Here is a 22,351-nt window from a genome sequence, read left to right as displayed (position 1 = left end):
TGTAAATGAAGTTTTATCAGAACACAGCCATGTCAATTCTTTTATCTGTTACCAATGGCTACATTCAAACTACAAAGGCAGAGTGGAGCAGTTGTGATGGCAGTTCTAAGGCTTGTAAAGCCTAAAATGTTTACTATCTGATCCTTTATAAAGTTTGCTGACCTCTGATATAGACTATACAGGGGAATAATTGTATTTTTGTGATTTTGAAATTTTATATCCAGAAACATGATACAAATCTGGTTTATTAATTCTTCTTAAATATCTCTTAATAAAGACTTACAAGTTTCCTCATAAAGGGCTTGTACCTATTTTGTTAGATTTATTACGAGGTATTTTACATTTTTCTTCTAGCAATTATAAATTGTATCTTTCAAAACTTATGATTTTTAATAGTTTATTGCTGGTGAATAGAAATGCAATTATTGTTTGTATAACAATGTATAACGATTTTATAGCCAGGTAATTTGCTAAACTGACATTAGTGTTTATAAGATATTTACGCTTTATATTTTCTGAGTTCACATATGAACTGTGAATAATGATTGCTTTATTTCTTCTTGTCAATCCACATACAATTGTAGTATTTTTTGTTAGTTTGTTTTGATTTAAGGTACAAGCTAAAATCTTCAGAACAATATAAGAAATAAGTAATGATATTGGGCAAGTTCATCTTACTTCTGCTTTAAAAGAAAATGCTTTAATAATGTGTATGGTAGGGCTTTTGTAGACAAATCTAATAGATTAAGGAGTTCCTTTCAGTGCTCATTTGCAGTGAATGTATATCATAAACGGATACAGCAATTTAGCAAAAAGAAGTTCTTGTGTCTTTTGAAATACACATGTTTTAATTTGTCAATGAGCAGAATTTTGAAAGTGGGTTTCATGTGTGTGTATTTTCATTCATTTCATTTTTTTCTATTATTTACTAGGTTGGTAGGCATAGCAGTTATTTACACTCTTTTAATCGATACCCCAGGCTTTTTATCATTACGGTTAACTTCAGTTCAGTTCAGTTGTTTAGTCATGTCTGACTCTTTGCAATCCCATGCATTGCAGCACGCCAGGCTTGTCTGTCCATCATCAACTCCTGGAGCCTATTCAGACTCATGTCCATCACATCGATGATGCCATCCAAAGTATTGGAGTTTCAGCTTCAGCATCAGTCCTTCCAATGAATATTCAGGACTGATATCCTTTAGGATGGACTGGTTGGATCTCCTTGCAGTCCAAGGGACTCTCAAGAGTCTTCTCCAACACCACAGTTCAAAAGCATCAATTCTTCGGCGCTCAGCTTTCTTTATAGTCCAACTCTCACATCCATACATGACCACTGGAAAAATCATAGCCTTGACTAGACGGACCTTTGTTGGCAAAGTAATGTCTCTGCTTTTTAATATGCTGTCTAGGTTGGTCATAATTTTCCTTCCAAGGAGCGTCTTTTAATTTCATGGCTGCAGTCACCATCTGCAGCGATTTTGGAGCCCCCAGAAATAAAATCTCTCATTGTTTCCATTGTTTCCCCATCTGTTTGCCATGAAGCGATGGGACCAGATGCCATGATCTTAGTTTTCTGAATGTTGAGTTTTAAGCCAACTTTTTCACTATCCTCTTTCACTTTCATCAAGAGGCTCTTTAGTTCTTCTTTGCTTTCTGTCGTAAGGGTGGTGTCATCTGCATATCTGAGGTTCTTGATATTTCTTCTGGCAATCTTGATTCCAGCTTGTGCTTCATCCATCCCAGCATTTCTCATGATGTTCTATGCATATAAATTAAATGAGCAGGGTGACAACACACAGCCTTGATGTACTCCTTTCCCAATATGGTTACCTTAAGGGTGTCTAAAATTAATATTTCTATCCACTGTCTCAAAAATATAAAGATTTCAGAGTATTTTAACCTAAAACAACCCTCATTCCCATCTATATGCTGTTTTTAGTACTAAGACACCGAATAACTTATTTTATTGCATTCTCATAGAGGAAGCTAATATCACTTGTGTGTTTTGAAAAATAATGTCTGGTGATATTTTCCCATACCTTTAACAATTTATTTCTACTTATATTTTCCTGCTTCCCAAAGGCCAAGGTTCTTTACTGAGGATCTTTTAGTACTATGTTCAATTTTTGTTAGCTTTTGAACTACCTTTATTTTTCATCAATCTCAAAAGGTAATTTCACTGTGTAGAGAGTTCTAATTGAATTATTTTTCTCTCTGAATGGCATCTTGAAAATACCACTATTCATTCTCTTGTTTCCACTGTTAATGTTGAACAAGCAGCTGCCAACCTAATTTCTGTAGCTTCCCTTTTCTCCAAAGTTTCTCTTTTTTAAAATATTTTTTAACTTTTTATAGGTCTAGGTGATAATATGTTTGGTTTGGTTTTTAACTACTCATTTTGCTTTGGATTCATTATGTTTCATGAATCTTATGACTATTGGGCTTTCACTAATTCATTTTTAAAATGTTTATTGGAATATAGTTGTTTCACAATGTTGTGTTAGCTTCTGTTATTCAGCAAAGTGAATCAGCCATGCATATACATATATCCCCTTTTTTTTTGGATTTCCTTTCCATTTAGATCATCACAAAGCACTGAATAGAGCAGAGTGTGCTATGCAATCCCACTCCTGGGCATATGTCCATAGAAAACCATAATTCTAAAAGATAAGTGCACCCTGATGTTTATTGCAGCACTATTTACAATAGGACATGGAAGCAACTTAATGTCCATGGACAGATAAACAGATAAAGAAGATGTGACAAAAGCATACAATGGAATATTACTCAGCCATGAAAAGAAATGAAAGTGTGGCATTTACAGAGACATGGATGGACCTAGAGATTGTCATACAGAGTAAAATAGGTCAGAAAGGGCTTTCGTTAATTCTTGAAAATAATCAGACTTTATGTCCTAAGCATCACTTTTCCACTATACTCTCTCTTTTCTCTCTTTTATAAAACATCTTCTCACCATATCCACCATGTTGGCCTGTTGCCTGACTTTTCTGATTCTCTGTGCTACATTCTGGACCACTTCTTCAGTTCTCTATATAGCAGTGTCTAACTCTATGGCTTCCAAACTGAGGTAACCCTTGGCACTGACTTTCCTCAAAATGACACAATGAACTTACAGGGGTCACAGAATATTATAAATATCTTGGGGGAACATGATAAAACTCAACCCTGCATGGTAGTAAGACATTGAGCTGCTACCTTGAGGTAGCTCACAGTTTCAGCCTTCTTTTTGATGTGTTGTGCTGTGCTGTGCTTAATTTCTCAGTCATGTCCGACTTGATGAGGTTGATTTTTGCAGCTAGTGTGACCAAAAGCAGGTACCACACAAATCAATATAAAATAGGAAACGAGGCTGCTCGTGCCCAACATGAATCTACAGTTTAAAAAGTTCTTCAGTGCCTACCAGACATATTTTGTTAGATAAAAATGGTTATTTTGGAGTGTTGTTGTTGTTCAGTTGCCAAGTTGAGTCCACTCTTTGCAACCCCATGAACTGCAGCATGCCAGGTTTCCCTGTCCTTTGCTATCTCCCGGAGTTTGCTCAAACTCACATCCGTTGAGTCAGTGATGCCAACCAACCATCTTATCCTCTGTCATCCCCTCTCCTCCTGGCTTTAATCTTCCCCACCATCAGAGTCTTTTCCAATGAGTTGCCCCTTTGCATCAGGGGCCAAAGTATTGGAGCTTCAGCTTCATCATCAGCCCTTCCAATGAATATTCAAATTGATTTCCTTTAGGATTGACTGGTTTGATCACCTTGCTGTCCAAGGAACTCTCAGGAGTCTTTTCCAGTATCACAGTTCAGAAGGAGCAATGCATCAGTTCATCAGTTTAGGAAGGAAATAGAATCATTATGTTTTATTCTATTTATTCTCATTAACTTTCAAATGACTACTATGTGTGTGTATTAGTCGCTCAGTCATGTCCAACTCTTTGTGACTCCATGGACTGTAACCCTGCAGGCTCCTCTGTCCATGGAATTCTACAGTCAAGAATACTGGAGTGGGTTGCTATTTCCTTCTCCAGCAGATCTTTCCAATCCAGGGATTGAACTCCGGTCTCCTGCATTACAGGCAAATTCTTTACAGTCTGAGCCACCACTAAGTTCTTATGATAAATGCTAAAAAATTAAGTGCTTCAACCTAACCTAACTACTTAATAGATGGAGAGATTGGGCATTTCTTTGGGCCTAAATGCATCTTGAAAAAATTACTGAGATACTAAGGGCACCGTGAAATGTAAAATTTGAAAACTTATCATGTCCTCTGCTTACTTTAGCTTTCAATCATGATTATTTCTTTTTTCAAATCTATATAAGTGTAATTTGGTTCTCTTTTCAAAACTGCTTTGCTCATATTTATCCATTCTTCCATAAACTAAACATATTTTACATATTGGTATGTACATAATTCTAAGTATCTTGTAGTGTTTTACTCTTCTAATATTTAAAATTGGATATTTTTAGATATCCAGTTTCATGTGTATGTTTGATAATGAGGATGATTTTACCATTTTTGAACTGATTCTCAAGCAGGGTGCCCATTTCCTTCAGTGTTGTTGACATTGTTTCACTACAAATCAAAGTCCTTGGTGTTTTGTCTGTGACAATTGGCTGACATCTAGCATGGGAGGCATTTTGTTCCTCTCCTTAGCAGCATGCTTAAGACAAGCAAATTTCTTAACCACCACACTATGTGGGAGAGTTGTTCTTTCTATAACTCTAACTTACTCTTTGAAGGATGGTGTCAATCTTTGGAATTCTGGCTTGAGTGTCTTTGAGTTTATCATCCTTCCCATGTTGACACTGAAATGAAAACTTCAGGTAATCAGTGGTCAGGTTAAATCTTCAGAGCACCCTCAAGCTCCACTCTTCACTTACCCCCCTGGATTTCTCCTTTTACTGTCTTGGCCAGTGAGAATGAGACTCTCCCTTGTTTTCTCGATAGATTCGAAAAACATTTTTAATTTTTTGAGCTGGCTTTGCAATTGAGAGGGTGTTCATTGTATTAATGCATTTAGGTCACCATACGTGAAGAAATGCTGTCTCTTCCTTGAAGAGGGATTCGTTGTGATTGTGTATGACTGATGTTTGGATCTCTTTGGTTATATTCTCTTTGTACGTGGGCATGGATAGAATTCCATTAGCAGTTCCTATATTTCCATGTTCATAATCCCTAGCAAAATTCCAGAGTCTAGGAGGCACTCATGGAGAAGGAAATGGCCACCCACTCCAGTATTCTTGCCTGGGAAATCCCATGGACAGAGGGGCCTGGTGGGCTATAGTGCTTGGAGTTGCAAAGAATTGGACACAACTTAGCAACTAAACAACAGCAACAAGGAGGCACTCATCTGGTTTGGCAGGGCTAGATTATGTCCTCTGGCCACCTCAGGAAGTAATTCCATGTAATAGAGGTGACATCATGTTTTGCATCTCTAAGCTAACCGTGAAAACTTGTGTAGACTGAATTTCTTGTCTAAATCAACTGCTGATAATTTCCCAATTAAATCCTATCTACCTGTCTTCAGTTCATGGAATTCTCCAACACTGCAAAAATATAATATTGCAATGTCATTCCCTTCTTTTCTTGAAGGGAGGGTGTGTGTGCTGCTATTTTTATAGAGTTTTCAAAAAGATTTTTGGAGAGAATCCATAAATGAAGATTAGCCTGACCCAACATAATGCCAGAAGTCTTTGAATGTCAGGGGCTAATGGTGAACTGATACCAGGCTTTAGTATATTTCTTTTTTGGCCCAAACTTTGGGTCTTGTGAATTCTTGCTGCTGATAGGAAACATTCTGGCTCATTTCAACAAAGTGTAAGATTTTGTCTTTGATCTCAATTCCCTCCCCACACACCAAGCTAGAACATGGAAGAGATCAGCTTTACACATTTTATTCCCTCTTATTCCAGTATAACTGGATGCCCAACTAATGGGATGCTAATCCCTGCTGAAGTTATGGGTCACACAAGTGTTCCAAGTCTTGTGGATCTAGGACATATTAATTGACAAATAGTTTTAGTTTCCCCCAAATAGCTGAGTTTAACTATGTAACACAACTGGAGTACATTAAACAAATTTATTATTGCAAACAAATGCATAGTAAACAACTGTGAGAATTACTATCTAGTACAGATTTCTTCCAAAGCATTACTGAAGGATATAACACTACTCCTATCCCATAAGGTAATGATAATCATAAATGCTGCATTATCTGCATTATCAAGATGCAGATGAAGCTAGAAAAACATTATTTAAAGCTATGTTGGAGCAAAAAAAGTCTTGCAAAAATAACACTTTAAGCTTTTATTGTCTATAGGAAAATAATCAGATTGCAAAATGAAAAAAAAAAACACTCTGTAAGAAAAGAACAAAGTATACAAGAATATTTTAGGCACCTTGAGATGGGGAGAAGGGCAAGAGTCTATTATGACAGGAGAACTAACATGGATGGAGGATAGGATGTAACCTACAGCATCACCATGTTTGTGGTATACCATAAAATCACTGATTGTTATGATGTAGCACCTATTTTCAGAAGGGGAAACTGAGGCTTATAGATATTAAGAGTTTTGCCCAATATTTCTGTCACATGTCCATCACATGTCAAATAATGGTTGACCTGAATATTTGTGCCACAGGCTAAGACAACCCAGGTTATAGTGCCTGTCTGGACCAGTTGCTTCTATGCCTCATGGTGAAGGATCAAGAGATTAGCTTGTTGGCTAATCATGAGCTTGTTTTCTTTAATGAATTCAGTCTGGTACAATGAAATGCTCTCTTGGGAAGAAAGCCAATTTTGTAGCAGCTAAATTTGGGTGTGAAATAATGAAATAATGTGACAGATTTAAAGACAAAACATCATCACAGACAAGTCTCTAAATGATATATTTCCTGGAGGAAGGCAAGAAAGAAGGACATCCATAGGAATGGTTTACACTGAATACCACCCCAGTTCTGAACTACATTCTAAGTTCAATGGAACCAAAAAGATATGTATTGAGCATACGAGAAACATATATTTGAACAAATAGTGCCCTCAAAAACCTCACAGTCTACTGTAAGTAATGGGTAATACTTCTTAGGCTTGAATAGTTTCCCATTTTGTAAAAGTGAGATAATACTTCTAAGCTGTTGTAAAGAAAACTGAGATAGTTGTGCCTCAGGAAGTAAGAATATCAATTTTTAAATAGTTCCACAGCACACCATTTTCTAGATTTCTTCATACTTTTGCTGTACTAGACACATGGTAAATGGCTTCAGTTCTTCCTGTGTGGCTTAAGGCAGAACAGCCAAGTACAAATTCGATGAAGCTAAATAACTAATTTTATCTCCTCTTCTTACACCTACTTTGTCTTGCACTCAGTTATAGTGAAATTTCTCGCTCCCTCTGATGGAATTTATCTCTTCCTACCCAAGTGCTTTGACAATCACTCAAGCTAAATATTTAGATCAAGCACACATCTGGGCTGGAAGGCTTCTTATCATGCACTCAACTGTGTTTATTTTATTCTCTATGATGACATGCTAGGTGGAAAAGTGCACTGAAAATAAGAGTTAAGAAGAAGAAGAAAATACCATGGTTTTTTTTTTCTGTTGCTGAGGGTGAGGAGAGGGATGAGAAAGAAGTTGGTCTCTATGCTGCCAGCTTCAACTTCTCTTTGTCATTAGGTTTTAACTTTCCTGACCAATGGCAGCATAATTTACTGAATTCTTCAAAGACTCCTCATATTCTGTTTGCTCAATAAAGTTTCACCTGCTCATTTTCACTCACTATTTTCTCATTCTTTGAAATTTCTTATAACAAAAACCAAAAAACCAAAACAAAAACCCTACATCACTCATTTCAGCACGTGTTGTTGTTGTTCAGTTGTTAAGTCGTGTCTGACTCTTTGTGACCCCATGGTCTGTAGCACACCAGGCTTCCCTGTCCTTCTCTATCTCCTGGAGTTCACTCAAATTCATATCCATTGAGTCGGTGATGCTGTCTGACCATCTCATCTTCTGCTTCCCCTTTCTCTTTTTGCCTTCAGTGTTTTCCAGCATCAGGATCTTTTCCAATGAATTGGCTTTTCGCATCAGGTAGCCAAAATATTGGAGCTTCAGCTTCAGCAACAGTCCTTCAAATGAATATTCAGGGTTGATTTCCTTTAGGATTGACTGGTTTCATCTCCTTGCTGTTCCAAGGGACTTTCAAGAGTCTTCTCTAGAACCGCAATTTGAAAGTATCAGTTCTTCAGCGCTCAGCCTTATTTATGGACGAACTTTCACATCTGAAGATAACTACTGGAAAAACCATAGCTTTGACTATACAGACATTTGTCAGCAAAGTTATTTCTCTGCTTTTCAATACATTGTCTAGGTTTGTAATAGTTTTCTTTCCAAGGAGCAAGTGTCTTTTAATTTCATAGCTGGAGTCACCATCTGCAGTGATTTTGGAGCCCAAGAAAAGAAAATCTGTCACTGCCTCCACTTTTTCCCCTTCTGTTTGCCTTGATCATAGGGTACTGACAATAAAGCACATAGCATTAGGCCTGGCTCTTCCTTTGCTGACAGCACCAGTATGTAAAGTACCTGACCAGTACTGTATTTCTAATACTGAGAGCTCTCCACCCAAGAATGGTCTACTTCATGATGTCCAAAATAGGAACACAAAATATTGTATTGGAGGCTGGGCAATGCAGGAGAAAACCTTTGCACCTCCATGAAGATATATGATTCTTCCCATGTGAATTTTGAGCTCCCTCCCACCCTGAAAGTCAAACACACCATATGTTTATTTTCTCTGTCCCCCTTGAAGCTGAGACTTGGACACATTGTGAGGCTCTGCCAGTCAATCCCACCCTTCCTGTAGGTCTTTGAGTACCACTAATTGCATCAGAAGATACTTCCATGTCAAGGGCATAGTGTTAGCAACTTTTTCCACTGCTGTATGGTTTGAGCATTCCCCTCAACTACAGACTTCAGGGTGGTTATGGTGGTTATGAAGTGTTCCATGAGCTAGCCAATGTTCTCCTTTAAGCTATGTTTCCTACCTAACTCATCTAGTTGGTATCATAGCCTGCAACTAAGAATATATTGACAGGAAAACTGGTAACAAAACTGAGCACGTAGCAGAAGCAGGTAATCAAGAGACTCTCTGAGAAATTTGGAAAATAAGAGATTAGCTGGGTCTATTGGCAGAGAGGATTCAGTTAGTGTTAAGGGCTGGGCTCTGGCAGAGCAGGGAGAAAATTTAATTTAAGACTTATCTCTGGTCAGTAGGGATGAAGTCATAACTCTGGGAGATCAATTGGCCACTTCCATAAAATAGTATAAAGTGATTCAAGGACTGAGGTATTGTTTCTAGTGGTATTGGGCTTGAGAAAAGAGATCAATGAGGTCACATTTCTTAATTTTCACCATAGGCTGCAAACCAAAGGGACTTTGTTTCAGTGAAAGACTCACTATCATTTTCTACGATTCCTTTTAATCTCCTATCTCTTGCAGCTCAAGGTCTAGAAATTAAGCATCTTGATCCTGTGGTTTTTATATGACAATCTAATTATATGCCTGCTGCTGCATTTGCAGTTTCATCGAATCTTTTAGAGCTTTGGTTATGGAAGATGAGAACTAGATCAGAAAAAAACTGGAGATTTCAGGTAGTTTGTTAGATCCCAAATCCTTGCAATCAAGCACGTAGTTGCTTCAGTCGTGTCCAACTCTTTGTGACCTTAAGACTGTAGCCCTCCAGGCTCCTCAGTCCATGAGATTCTCCAGGCAAGAAATACTGGAGTGGGTTGCCTTTCCCTTCCCCAGGGGATCTTCCTGACCCAGGGATTGAACCTGAGTCTCCTGTGACTCCTGCATTTCAGGCGGATTCTTTACCTCTGAGCCACAGGGGAAGCACTCCCAAATTCTTACTCCCTGTTAAGCCTCCCTGGCTGGCACAGATAAACTTTCCCCACTCTCTGATAAGGCTCCTTAGACACATTGAAGACCCTCCACCGAGGAAGTTTTCTTGAAAGGAGAAGTACATTCTTTCACTTCACCCAATATCTTTTACAGTCTCTAGATTTCAGAGTCATATTCTCATGTATCTCAGGGACCACTTATGAAGCATATATAGGAAGAGATGTTGCTTCCCTGGTGGCTCAGATGGTAAAGAATCCGCCTGCAATGTGGGAGACCTGGGATCTATCCCTGGGTTGGAAAAATCCCCTGGAGGAGGGCATGGCAACCCATTCCAGTATTCTTGCCTACAGAATCTCCATGGACAGAGGAGCCTGATGGGCTCCTCCAGGGGTCAGAAAGAGTTAGACATGACTGAGCAACTAAGCACAGCACACAGGGAGAGATGACTAACAAATTAGCTGTAATATTATGCAAATTTCTACCAATAAAAGCTGGAAAATCAGTGTAAGATTTTATTTAAATGATGTGCAAAGAGAAATAAAAGTGTTTTCTGGTCTTCCTGATTTATCAACATGGGTGAATCTTCAGGAGATGCTGACTCATGGTGCTTATGTAGCTGCTGGAAGCACTAACAATTTAGTGGACAGAAATCTGAACTTGAATGTCAAAGCAGATTTATCCTATGTGATCCTCTTGGACCCTCCCAAATGATGTCCCTTTAGAGAACCCAGAAGGTTCTTCTTTCACTGAAGTTTTGAAACATTAATTAGTGAGAAAGAGGTACAGTGGGTGATCGTGGAGTCCAGGCAGCTGGAGGAAGTTGCTTCCAAAGCCAGGATCCTGGATGGCAGAGGTCAAATTTAGGTGAGGTGCCCCAATCTAGCACAGTTTTTCAAGGGGTAACATGATAGACTGGTCAAATATCCCTCCTCCTCTCGGGTAAAGCAGTTCATCAATGCAGAATGTTTTAGGCCAGCCTCCTTGTAAGTAGAGCCTGAGATGGTAGATTAGGGAAGTGATTATTTGAGAGGTTTCTTTTATAAGAATGGGAGGAAAGGAAGCAGTTTGGGGAGGGGGAGGAGCTGAGCAAGGGTGCTAATTTGGGTGTTCTGATCATCAATTCCATTGTGTGTGTGGTGGGGGTAGTTGTTACCACATCAACAGTTAATTCTCAAACACAAGCTGGGTGTGGTAGAATGAAACTCAATTCAGATATTATCTGTTTGGAGATGGCATCTGATTCCTTGAGTTAAGGGCTCAGTCCTATAAGTCTCTCCCCCCCACACCCCACCCCATCTCACAAGTCAGTCACAAGCCCAGGTTGTTATTGATTGTGCTTTTCTTTTGACCCACCACCTACACACTGGAGGTTACAATGACCCCTTCCTACTCATGATGTCAATCACAAATTTGAACTTCTGATTGACTGTCTATAAACCAGAGATTCTCATGATACCTACCCTCCCTGGATTCTATTAATTTGTTAGAGTCTCTAATAGAACTCAGAGAAATATTTTGCTTGCTAGATTATCAATTTAGTATTCAAAGCTATAACTCAGGACAGCCAGATGGAAGAAGTGTGTAGAGCAAGGGGTCAGGAGAGAGTTCAGAGTTTCCCGCTCCCTCCAGGAGTACCCTGCAGTCTCCCAGCACCTCCCCTTGCTCTCAGTCCTGATGCTCTCTAAGCTCTGTATTTTTGGGGTTTTATGGAGGCTTTATTTCACAGGCATGATCGATTAAATCACTGGTCATTGGTTATTAAACATAATCTCCAGTCCTTTCCCTTCCCCAGAACAATCAATCCTCTAATCACCTGCCTCAGGTACCTAATAACCTTCGGTACTTGTCACTCACATCTTTATCACTCTTGTGTGTTCATGCTCAGCCGCTTCAGCATGCCCAACTCTTTGCAACTCCATGGACCATACCCAGCCAGGCTCCTCTGTCCATGGGTTTCCCAGATAAGAATATGGGAATGAGTTGCCATTTCCTGCTCTAGGGGATCTTCCTGACTCAGGGATCAAAACTGAGTCTCCTGTGGCTCTTGCATTGCAAGTGGATTCTTTACCACTGAGCCACCAGAGAAGCCTGGTTTAATTACTCTTACCACTTACAAAATTCTAAGGCTTTTAGAAACTCTCTGCCAGAAGTTTGGACAAAAGCCAAAGGTGCACATTTGACTCTTAAACAACAGGGGACTGAGATGTTTGGGTCCACTCATATACTAATTTTTACAGTAAATATGCAGTTGGTTTCCCATGCGTGGATTCAACCAATGGTGGGCCCAAATTTCCATCTGAGATTGATTGAACCTAAGAATGTAAAACCTGTGAATACAGAGGCATGACTATACTACACTGTATTATATAAAAGATTTGAGCATGGCATATTTTCTTATATGTGGGGGCTCCTGGAATCAATGCCCCTTGGATACTGAGGGAAGACTGCATTTTTTATAAATCACAATATCACACGTGTGGGCTCAGGTGGAGTGCATCTTGATCACACAAGAATCTCTAGAAGGTGAATTGCCACAGAGTTGATTCTACTCCCAAAGGCAAGGACCTCTTGTATCTCAAATCCATCCATCATTGGCTACAGGCTACCCCGGAGGAAATGTTACCCTCCCACCCTCCGCCCCACCACCTGAAAACATAGCTTCTATAAACCAAAGGCTGTTCTCAGCCAACATGGCCAGCTCTGCGCTCCCAGCAGACAACAATATCAGAGGCTGGGGGATTGGAGCACCAGCTCTATAAAGCAGATCTGGGCAGGGAACCAAGAGCATCTCTGCAGAGCCTAACACGACATTGTTTTCCATCAGTTGCATCACATTTTTTATTTATATTGGCTTTCTCATCTACTAAAATCAATAAATATTTTTCATACCTATTGCTGTTCAAAGCTATATATCCCTTTCTGCTTTTGTACATATTAGTTTTCTAACCTCATTGGAAAAATTGCCTTTCCTACTAGGATGTGTGATCTCATTACATTTCCCCCTTCTACTCAGCATGTCAATATCATTTTGGATGCATGCTGCTTTCCAATACTCCCTAAACCACCTGATTGTACGTGAATGCATGTTTGAGTTCTGGTTAAAAGTAGACTGATTCTGTCAGCAACATATGATGTCTGAGCATTCAGCCCATCTACCAATGTCCCAATATCCAGAATGTCAAGATCAAACCCAGTTAATGTCCATCACTTTGAAATCAATGTTTTGATTTCTCAGAAATTTCATACCTCTGAGGATAAAAGGTTTCATTTGTTCAAAGAAAATGGTTCTGAATTTCTCAGATAAAAGGTTGTGAAAGAAATGAGTGTGCTGTCCTCCCCACCCCCAATTTAGAATTTTATTTCAGAGCATCCAGTATGTAAAGCTGGTCCCTAAAGCCTGTATTGAGTACCTAAAGCCTTTTGTTTATGCTATTTTGGCCAGCTTTTTGTTGATCAGGTGTCTGATCCACAGCAAAATGAATCATTCCCTCAATGTCCTCAATGCCTGAGAGGTTAATGCAGATAGTGTCTGGTTGCCCGAGGTCCATTCTGTACTTGCTGGCCACATGGGTGGTTAATGCAATCAAGGATGAGATTAATTAAATTAAAAGTCTGCTTTTATTGCTCATAAAATGCAACAAATCCAATACTCTTTGACAGCTTGGAGCTGGAGGCCTGGGTTTAATGTGATCATGGATAGATTGGTGCTTCCAGACAGCATGTCATTTCAGGAGGTGGAAGGCCTCTGTTCAGGTCACAGGCTGCCTCTGCCTTGCGTTTACAAGCCTTTAGTTAGCAATCAACATTATCTGCATTCACTTCCTCAGGTGGTGACTAAACTATCCAGGATTGAACCTGATACCTTCCATTTTGCTTCAAAATATGCTGCTCAGTTAAGCAGGGCCCCATCTGATTACCCCTAGCCCCTGTTGCTCTGTTGTGCCTGGGACATCTTAGGTGTCTGCTCTGTTCCTCTCCCCAGATCTCCCCAACTATGTCCGCTTTAGGAATTGCCTTCTAAGAAGACATGTGTGTAAAAGTCGGTCCCCCTGGAGTGTTGAAGGATACCAGTTTATTTAGCCTGGCTCTATTAGGAGGCAGACACAATATATATCCTTTGTCATTACCTTTGAATTAGTCCCTTTGGTGGTTGAGTCGGGGTGGGGGGAGGATACATAAAAAAGACTTAGAAACAGAGAGAGCTTTGATTCCTGCCTTCGTCATTTACTTATTATAAGTTATTGGCCACTTATTTAACCTCTTGGTGTCTTTCAAGTGGGCCTTAAGATACCCCTTTAAGACTATCTGAAGGTTAAAAAGAATGTAACCTGCATTGAAAGTCTGCTAGGTTTTCTTGTTTTTGTTATTATCAGCATTAATCCAAGTTACAGAGGCTCAAAGGGATCAGGTGACAATCAGATAAAGACTCCATCCTAACCCTTTTCTCTATCAAAAACAGCCTATTGTAAAAGTAAATGTTACTGGCTACTTCCCCCTTAATGCAAATGTCATCCTAAATGCTGCTCCTTTCAGATGAAAATATACATTAAGCTGGAGACACCCAGTTATATATGATGGAATTACCCAGGATGCTATATGCCTGGGTCCCACTTCATGGGTCCCTGGTGGATTATAATTAGTCTGGAAATGCTTGGGCACAAGAATAGTCAAAGGCTATCAGTTATTCTGCTGTGCAGCCAAGATTAGGAACCATTGCACCAAGCCATCCCCCACCTTGGAAGGGAATATTTGGTCAACGTTAAAGAGATGGGAATACCAGACCACCTGACCTGCCTCTTGAGAAATCTGTATGCACATCAGGAAGCAACAGTTAGAAGTGAACATGGAACAACAGACTAGTTCCAAATAGGGAAAGGAGTACATCAAGGCTGTATACTGTCATCCTGCTTATTTAACTTGTATGCAGAGTACATCATGAGAAACACTGGGCTGGAGGAAGCACAAGCTGGAATCGAGATTGCCAAGAGAAATATCAAGAACCTCAGATACGCAGATGACACCACCCTTATGGCAGAAAGTGAAGAAGAACTAAAGAGCCTCTTGATGAAAGTGAAAGAGGAGAGTGAAAAAGTTGGCTTAAAACTCAACATTCAGAAAACTAAGATCATGGCATCTGGTCCCATCACTTCATGGCAAATAGATGGGTAAACAGTGGAAACAGTGAGAGACTTTATTTCTGGGGGCTCCAAAATCACTGCAGATGGTGACTGCAGCCATGAAATTAAAAGACACTTATTCCTTGGAAGAAAAGTTATGACCAACCTAGACAGCATAATAAAAAGCAGAGACATTACTTTGCCAACAAAGGTCCGTCTAATGAAAGCTATGGTTTTTCCAGTAGTCATGTATGGATGTGAGAGCTGGACTATAAAGAAAGCTGAGCACTGAAGAATTGATGTTTCTGAAGTGTCATGTTGGAGAAGACTCTTGAGAGTCCCTTGGACAGCAAGGAGATCCAACCAGTCCATCCTAAAGGAAATCAGTCCTGAATATTCATTGGAAGGAATGATGCTGAAGCTTAAACTCCAAAATTTTGGCCACCTGATGTGAAGAACTGAGTCATTTGAAAAGACCCTAATGCTGGGAAAGATTGAAGGCAGGAGGAGAAGGGGATGACAGAGGATGAGATGGTTGGATGGCATCACCAGTTCAATGGACATGAGCTTGAGTAGGCTCCGGGGGTTGGTGATGGATAGGGAGGCCTGGTGTGCTGCAGTCCATGGGGTTGCAAGGAGTCAGATACAGCTGAGTGATTAAACTGAACTGAACTGAAAGAATTTAATGGGGCTTCCCTTGTGACTCAGTCGGTACAGAATCCGCCTGCAATGCAGGAGACCTGCGTTTGATCCCTGAATCCGGAAGATCCCCTGAAGAAGGAAATGGCAACCCACTCCAGTATTCTTGCCTGGGAAATCCCATATACAGAGCAGCCTGGAGGACTACAGTGCATGGGGTCTCCAGAGTTGGACATGACTCAGTGACTTAATCACCAAGAATTTAATGAAGAGCTGAAGGATCTGTGAGCTCTTTGCATATCAGACAGTGAAAAGTTTTGCCTCCTTTAAGAGTAGCTGCCATTTCATGAACACTGAGAGAAGTTCCATGAGAAACTTGCAGGATCTCTGAGGAAGGAAGCAAACCCTGCAGGATAAGAATTCTAGGACATTCCATGCTGTGCCTATTGTGTGTGACCCCGACCTCAGCCTGCACTTGCCAGGGTGCCCAGGAGGAATGTCTGAGTTGGCCACAGGAGGGTTTTCCCTATGGTTCCAGGTTGTAATTGATTTTTTCTATGCCTATCTCCCCAGCTAAACTCTGAGCTTTTTGGCAACCAGAAGTATATTTCAGTTCAGTTCAGTTCAGTCGTGCAGTCATGTCCGATTCTGCAACCCCATGAACCACAGCACACCAGGCCTTCCTGTCCATCACCAATTGCCAGAGTTCACCCAAACCCATGTCCATTGATTCGGTGATGACATCCAACCATCTCATCCTCTGTCGTCCCCTTCTCCTCCTGCCCTCAATCTTGCCCAGCATCAGGGTCTTTTCAAATGAGTCAGCTCTTTGTATCAGGTGGCCAAAGTATTGGAGTTTCAGCTTCAACATCAGTCCTTCCAATGAACATCCGGGACTGATCTCCTTTAGGATGGACTGGTTGGCTCTCCTTGCAGTCCAAAGGACTCTCAAGAGTCTTCTCCAACATGACACTTCTGAAGCATCAATTCTTCTGTGCTCATCTTTCTTTATCGGAGAAGGCAATGGCACCCTGCTCCAGTACTCTTGCCTGGAAAATCCCATGGACAGAGGAGCCTGGTAGGCTACAGTCCATGGGGTCGCTAAGAGTCGGACACACTGAGCGACTTCACTTTCACTTTTCCCTTTCATGCACTGGAGAAGGAAATAGCAATCCACTCCAGTATTCTTGCCTGGAGAATCCCAGGGATGGCAGAGCCTGGTGGGATGTCGTCTATGGGGTCGCACAGAGTTGGGCACGACTGAAGCGACTTAGCAGTAGCAGCAGCAGCAGCATCTTTCTTTATAGATGAACTGTCACATCCATACATGACCACTGGAAAATCCATAGCTTTGTTGGGCCTTTGTTGGCAAAGTAATGTCTCTGCTTTTTAATATGCTGTCTAGGTTGGTCATAACTTTCCTTCCAAGGAGTAAGTGTCTTTTAATTTTATGGCTGCAATAACCATCTGCAGTAATTTTGGAGCCCCCCAAAATAAAGTCTCTCACTGTTTCCACTGTTTCCCCATCTATTTGCCATGAAATGATGGGACTGGATGCCATGATCTTAGTTTTCTGAATGTTGAGATTTTTCACTCTCCCCTTTCACTTTCATCAAGAGGCTCTTTAGTTCTTCTTTGCTTTCTGCCATAAGGGTGATGTCATCTGCATATCTGAGGTTATTGATATTTCTCCCAGCAATCTTGATTCCAGCTTGTGCTTCCTCCAGCCCAGCGTTTCTCATGATGTACTCTGCGTATAAGTTAAAGTATATTTAGCTTTTCTCAAATACTCAGTTAAATTTTGAAATGCATTTGGGAAATTCCACTGAAATTTAATTCAAAAGCTTTTGATTTTAACCACTTTTAAGTTTGATTGAGGGTAGAACAAAGTAGCATGAACTTTAAAATTTTTAAACAGGCACAATAAGGAAAATTTCAAAACATATCTGGAGACGGCATTGCCACCCCACTCCAGTACTCTTGCCTGGAGAATCTCATGGACGGAGGAGCCTGGTGGGCTGCAGTCCATGGGGTCGCTAAAAGTAGGACACGACTGAGCGACTTCAGTTTCACTTTTCACTTTCATGCACTGGGGAAGAAAATGGCAACCCACTCCAGTGTTCTTGTCTAGAGAATCCCAGGAACGGGGGAGCCTGGTGGGCTGCCCTCTATGGGGGTTGCACAGAGTCAGACACGACTGAAGCGACTTAGCAGCAGCAGCAAAACATATCACCGATTTCCATAGGGCAATGAAGATCTTTTGCCTTAAAAATATAAACAAAACAAAATAAACTGAATCACTTTGCTGTATATCTGAAACTAATACAATATTGTAAACCAACTATACTTCAATATAGTATATTTATATATACATATCAGAGAAGGCAATGGCAACCCACTCCAGTCCTCTTGCCTGGAAAATCCCATGGACGGAGGAGCCTGGTAGGCTGCAGTCCATGGGGTCGCTAGGAGTCGGACACGACTGAGCGACTTCCCTTTCACTTTTCAGTTTCATGCCTTGGATTAGGAAATGGCATTCCACTCCAGTACTCTTGCCTGGAGAATCCCAGGGAGAGGGGAGCCTGGTGGGCGGCTGTCTCTGGGGTCACACAGAGTCGGACACAACTGAAGTGACTTAGCAGCAGCAGCAGCATATATACATATATAATTTATATATATACATAAACAAGTTCTAAGGTCTTGGTAAACCAAACGATGGAGCAGTTATTGGATAAATAATTTAATCATGAATTATTCTGTCAGCTTAAGTCTTTTTTAGAACAAGGTAAGAAATAGATCATTTAAGTTGGCAGAGAGATAAGTGAATTAATAATATTGATTTCTCCTTTTCCCATATAATACTACTAAAAGAATAATTTAAAATTTGTTCCCTCTTCTAGTGTTTGCAGGATTCCAATGTGTCTTATTTAATCTTTGGCAGAATGTTATGACACTAAGATGTTAGAGCTTAACATATGGATGGATATATTGGATAACTGCTCTTTAGAAAGAGATAATAAAAGGCATTTTTAACTAGTATCTGTCAAAAGGTTATTTTATAAAAAATTCATTTTGGCCACACATTACAGCATGAGGAATCTGAGTTTCAGGGGTCAAATCAGTGCCCCCTGCATTGGGAGCATGGATTGAAAACCTCTGGACTACCAGTGTTCTTCAAAAGTTTCTTTATTTCAGTTAAAATGAATCTTTCCTACTGTATAAGAATCATGACATTTTAGAGCAAAAAGGGACCTTAAGAGTTTCATCAATCAAATTGCCTTACTTTCTAGATCAGCAGGTTAAAAATCAGAAATGCTGAGAGAATTTTCCAGCACTGCCCAGGCATATACTAGCAGAACAGGCCTATGATCCAAGCTTTCTAGAAAGAAACCCTACTCCTTGCTCACTCTAGACCACCACATATTGCAGATCCTGTTTGTTTTTTTCTGTTTTTTTTTTTTTTTTTGAGTGTGTGCTCAGTCGTGTCCAACTTTTTGTGACTGCAAGGACTGTAGCCTGCCAGGCTCCTCTCCCCATGGAATTTTCCAGGCAAAAATATTGGAGTACATTGCCATTTTCTAATCCAGGGGATCTTCCCAAACGTGAGTCTCCAATGTCTCCTGCAGTAGCAGGAAGATTTTTTTTTTTTTAAACACTGCACCTTCTGGGAAGCCTATTCTCAAATCTTTTGTCTTCAAAAATGGGAGGGTGGAGGTGGAACCAGGAGTCCATTTTACATGTAATATGATGCCAGGCTATTGACTCACTCTCTGCCAGATGAACACCTTTGAGAAATTCTCTAATTTTAAAAGACCTGCATTGTCTCCACCCTGCCTCAACCTATGTGGTATCCATCTTTTCTTTCTTTTTCTTCCTTGTCATTGCACCTGCCTCTACAACATGGTACAGGGACGCACAGGGATAGATGGGGGAGGAATGCAGCTGTGGTATAACAAAAGTTTAACAAGGCTGAGAACTTCTGAGTGAGCTCACTGCTGACCTAATTAGTGAGTCTGTGTCATTTCTACCTCCTCTCACCCTGTCCTCATCATTCTCCTCAAGTTCCTCCTGAGTACATGACCATATGTAATTCTAAGGCAATTCCTCCAACTACGAAATTGATGGGGGTAGACTGGCCAAGGGATCTACAGAAACTGACAGCCTCCCTTGAATAAAGGGTTGAGCAGCAATGCTGCTTCAGTGCCATTCATCAGCAGTCACTGAGAATGAGGAAATATTGTCCCTCCTGACTTCATCAGTCAAGGAGATGTTGTCTAGAGGATTGAGGGCAGCCAGAGAGTGAGCAGTTGTTTCTTGCAACTTGGCATCAGCCATGGGTCTCAACAGAGAAGATAAGGTCACAGAAGCTTAGCCAAAGACAAGGCAGGTGCTTCGTTTAGCCCCATGGAGGGATGCTGATTTGGAAGAAAGAGAAATGAAGGCTTTCTTCAAGACGGTCTGTTATTACATTTAATACGAAATTTTTATCCTTGCTTTCACAGAGGATCCAGAGGAATTGGCATGGAGATTAGAAAAAGAAAGGTTGTGCTTCTTGTTGAAAGTGGGAGGAGGAAGAAGGGGAATTTTGTCCTTTCCAACCATCATTTCCAGTTTTTGCCTGGCATCTTGCTCTACCTGTTTCCCCAGTGCTGCCCCTTCTTCTTTTCAGGAAGTCCTTCTTCCCATGATTCTGTGCATGGGAACCCTGGCCATGGCCACTCCCTATCACATCACCTTATTTCCCTTTATTTATAGTACTGATTGCCATTCAGAATCATCTTGTTTTTCTTAATTGCTTCACCTATACCTGCTTCTAGATTCAACTGCATGGTGAACAAAGACCCCATCTTGTTCACATTATCCTCTTGCCCACCATGGTGCCTAGAAAACAATAGGATCACAGTGAATATTTGGTTAGTGAACTAATTAATTGCGTGATTATTTCATAAATGAATATTTGGTTAGTGAATTAATTATTTGTGTCACATATGGTAACACAACTCTCATTAAATAGATATTTTCAGGTTGAATAGTTGAAGCAAGGGGAGGAGATTTGTAGAACCAGCAAACCTCACAGTTCAGGAAACAAGAAGCCCAAGATGCAGGAGAACCAGATGGATTCAGATATCATGGTGAAGACTGGTGAGCAAGCAGTGAGGAGCAACTGGGACAAGAAACACCTGAAAATTAGGCAGATTCATGCCTGTTCCCAGAAGTTTTCTCTCTTTATTTTCCCTTTGAAGCCCAGAATGTATCTCTTGGATTCACTAGTTTGAAGCCTGTCTTTGCTGTTCAGGGAAAATTTTGGCTAGGAAGGGAAGGGAGCTAGAGAGGGAAGAAGAAATTCTGATAAAAAAGCCTTGTTAGTCTAAGGGCACTGAATAGGTTTTTAACAGCCTCACATGTCCTGGGTTCATTGTCTTTTGTGAATGGACACTGAAGAAGGTTTAAATAAAATTTAATTTAAAAGGGTATAAAGCAGCATGATTTCAACAAACTTGCACTTTAGAATAGGGTATTCAAGGCATCCAGGCAAATGTTCAACAATGCTACAAGGGCCTTCAAATTGAGAATGACATTTCCTTGCAACTTCAGTGAAACTTTGTCACTACCATTTAATAACCATTTATTGAACATTTAGAATGTGCTTCTTAAACTAGGAAAGGCAAATCCTTGAAAGGCACATGGTTTGCCGAGAGAATTCCAAAGCAAAAGCATGTGTCATCTTCCCAGTATATATGAAACAGAGCTGAAGTTTTGTATTATTAAATTCATGAAGAGTTTAATTTTAGAGATAAACCATGATTCTTTCAAGTGCTGGTGGTGGGGCTGTTTTGAATTGAGCCTCTGGTCTCTATAACTCTTGCCATTTTGAAACAATTCACATCATACTTTATCTTCATCCAGCTGACACCTATTTTCTCTTATGGATTTCAAGTATCCACACCAAATATGAATGGGGTATTTATGTGCCACAAATATTGTGTGTTCTCTCAGGTTTTCCAGGCCTTGCCATTAGGATGGGGCCATCAGACAACTTTTGGTCAATGGATCCTAGGCGGAAGTGATGGATATCATCTCCCAGATGAGCCAGATAATTGTTGATGTGTCTCTTCCTTCTCTTCTCAGTAATCTTGGGAGCCACATGTTGAGATATTACAAATATCATGTGAGGGCACCTGGATCCCTAGGTTACAAGATGGAGATTAGCCCCCATCATCTAGCCTCAGATTTTTCATGAGCCAGAAAATTTTTTTACTGTGCTAAACCACTGAGATGTCAGGATTTGTTTGTTACCACTGCACTATAATATCCCGCTCACAATCATTTCAAATTTAGGTGTTCCAGGTGAGGGTGGTAAGTATCTGTTTTATGACTGGTTATGAAGATTTAGGATGTCAGCTTATCTGCATCATCAAATCTGCAAGACTCTAGTTTTGGACAGAGGAGACAAGTTACACTTGTTCAAATGTCCTGGCAGGAGTTTCAGTATAGATCCTTAAATTAAACTTTAGCTGTTTCTCACTTAGCTTCTCAAACTAAGCTGACCTTCTTAAAGTGTTAGTTTGAAATTCTATGGGTATTGAAGTCCTGGAGATTTGTAAAATAGAACACAGAATAATGTATGAAAAGGACAAAAAGAGTTAACTGTGAGTGTCAGAACTGCAATCACTCTTTGAAAGA

The 22,351-nt window shown here is 40.3% G+C and overlaps 1 pseudogene; it reads right to left on the bottom strand.

Annotated features, from left to right (window-relative positions):
- LOC145530937 (ras-related C3 botulinum toxin substrate 1-like) overlaps nucleotides 1-20,514 on the bottom strand; it is a 57,566-nt pseudogene extending 37,052 nt beyond the window's left edge.
- Between the last annotated feature and the right edge of the window lie 1,837 nt (nucleotides 20,515-22,351).

Source organism: Giraffa tippelskirchi, chromosome 13, assembly GCF_054371585.1.
Source record: "Giraffa tippelskirchi isolate mGirTip1 chromosome 13, T2T-mGirTip1v1.2.pri, whole genome shotgun sequence".
NCBI lineage: Eukaryota > Metazoa > Chordata > Mammalia > Artiodactyla > Giraffidae > Giraffa > Giraffa tippelskirchi.
Note: the sequence above shows the minus strand (reverse complement) of the source record. Positions and strands in the feature narration are given on the sequence as shown.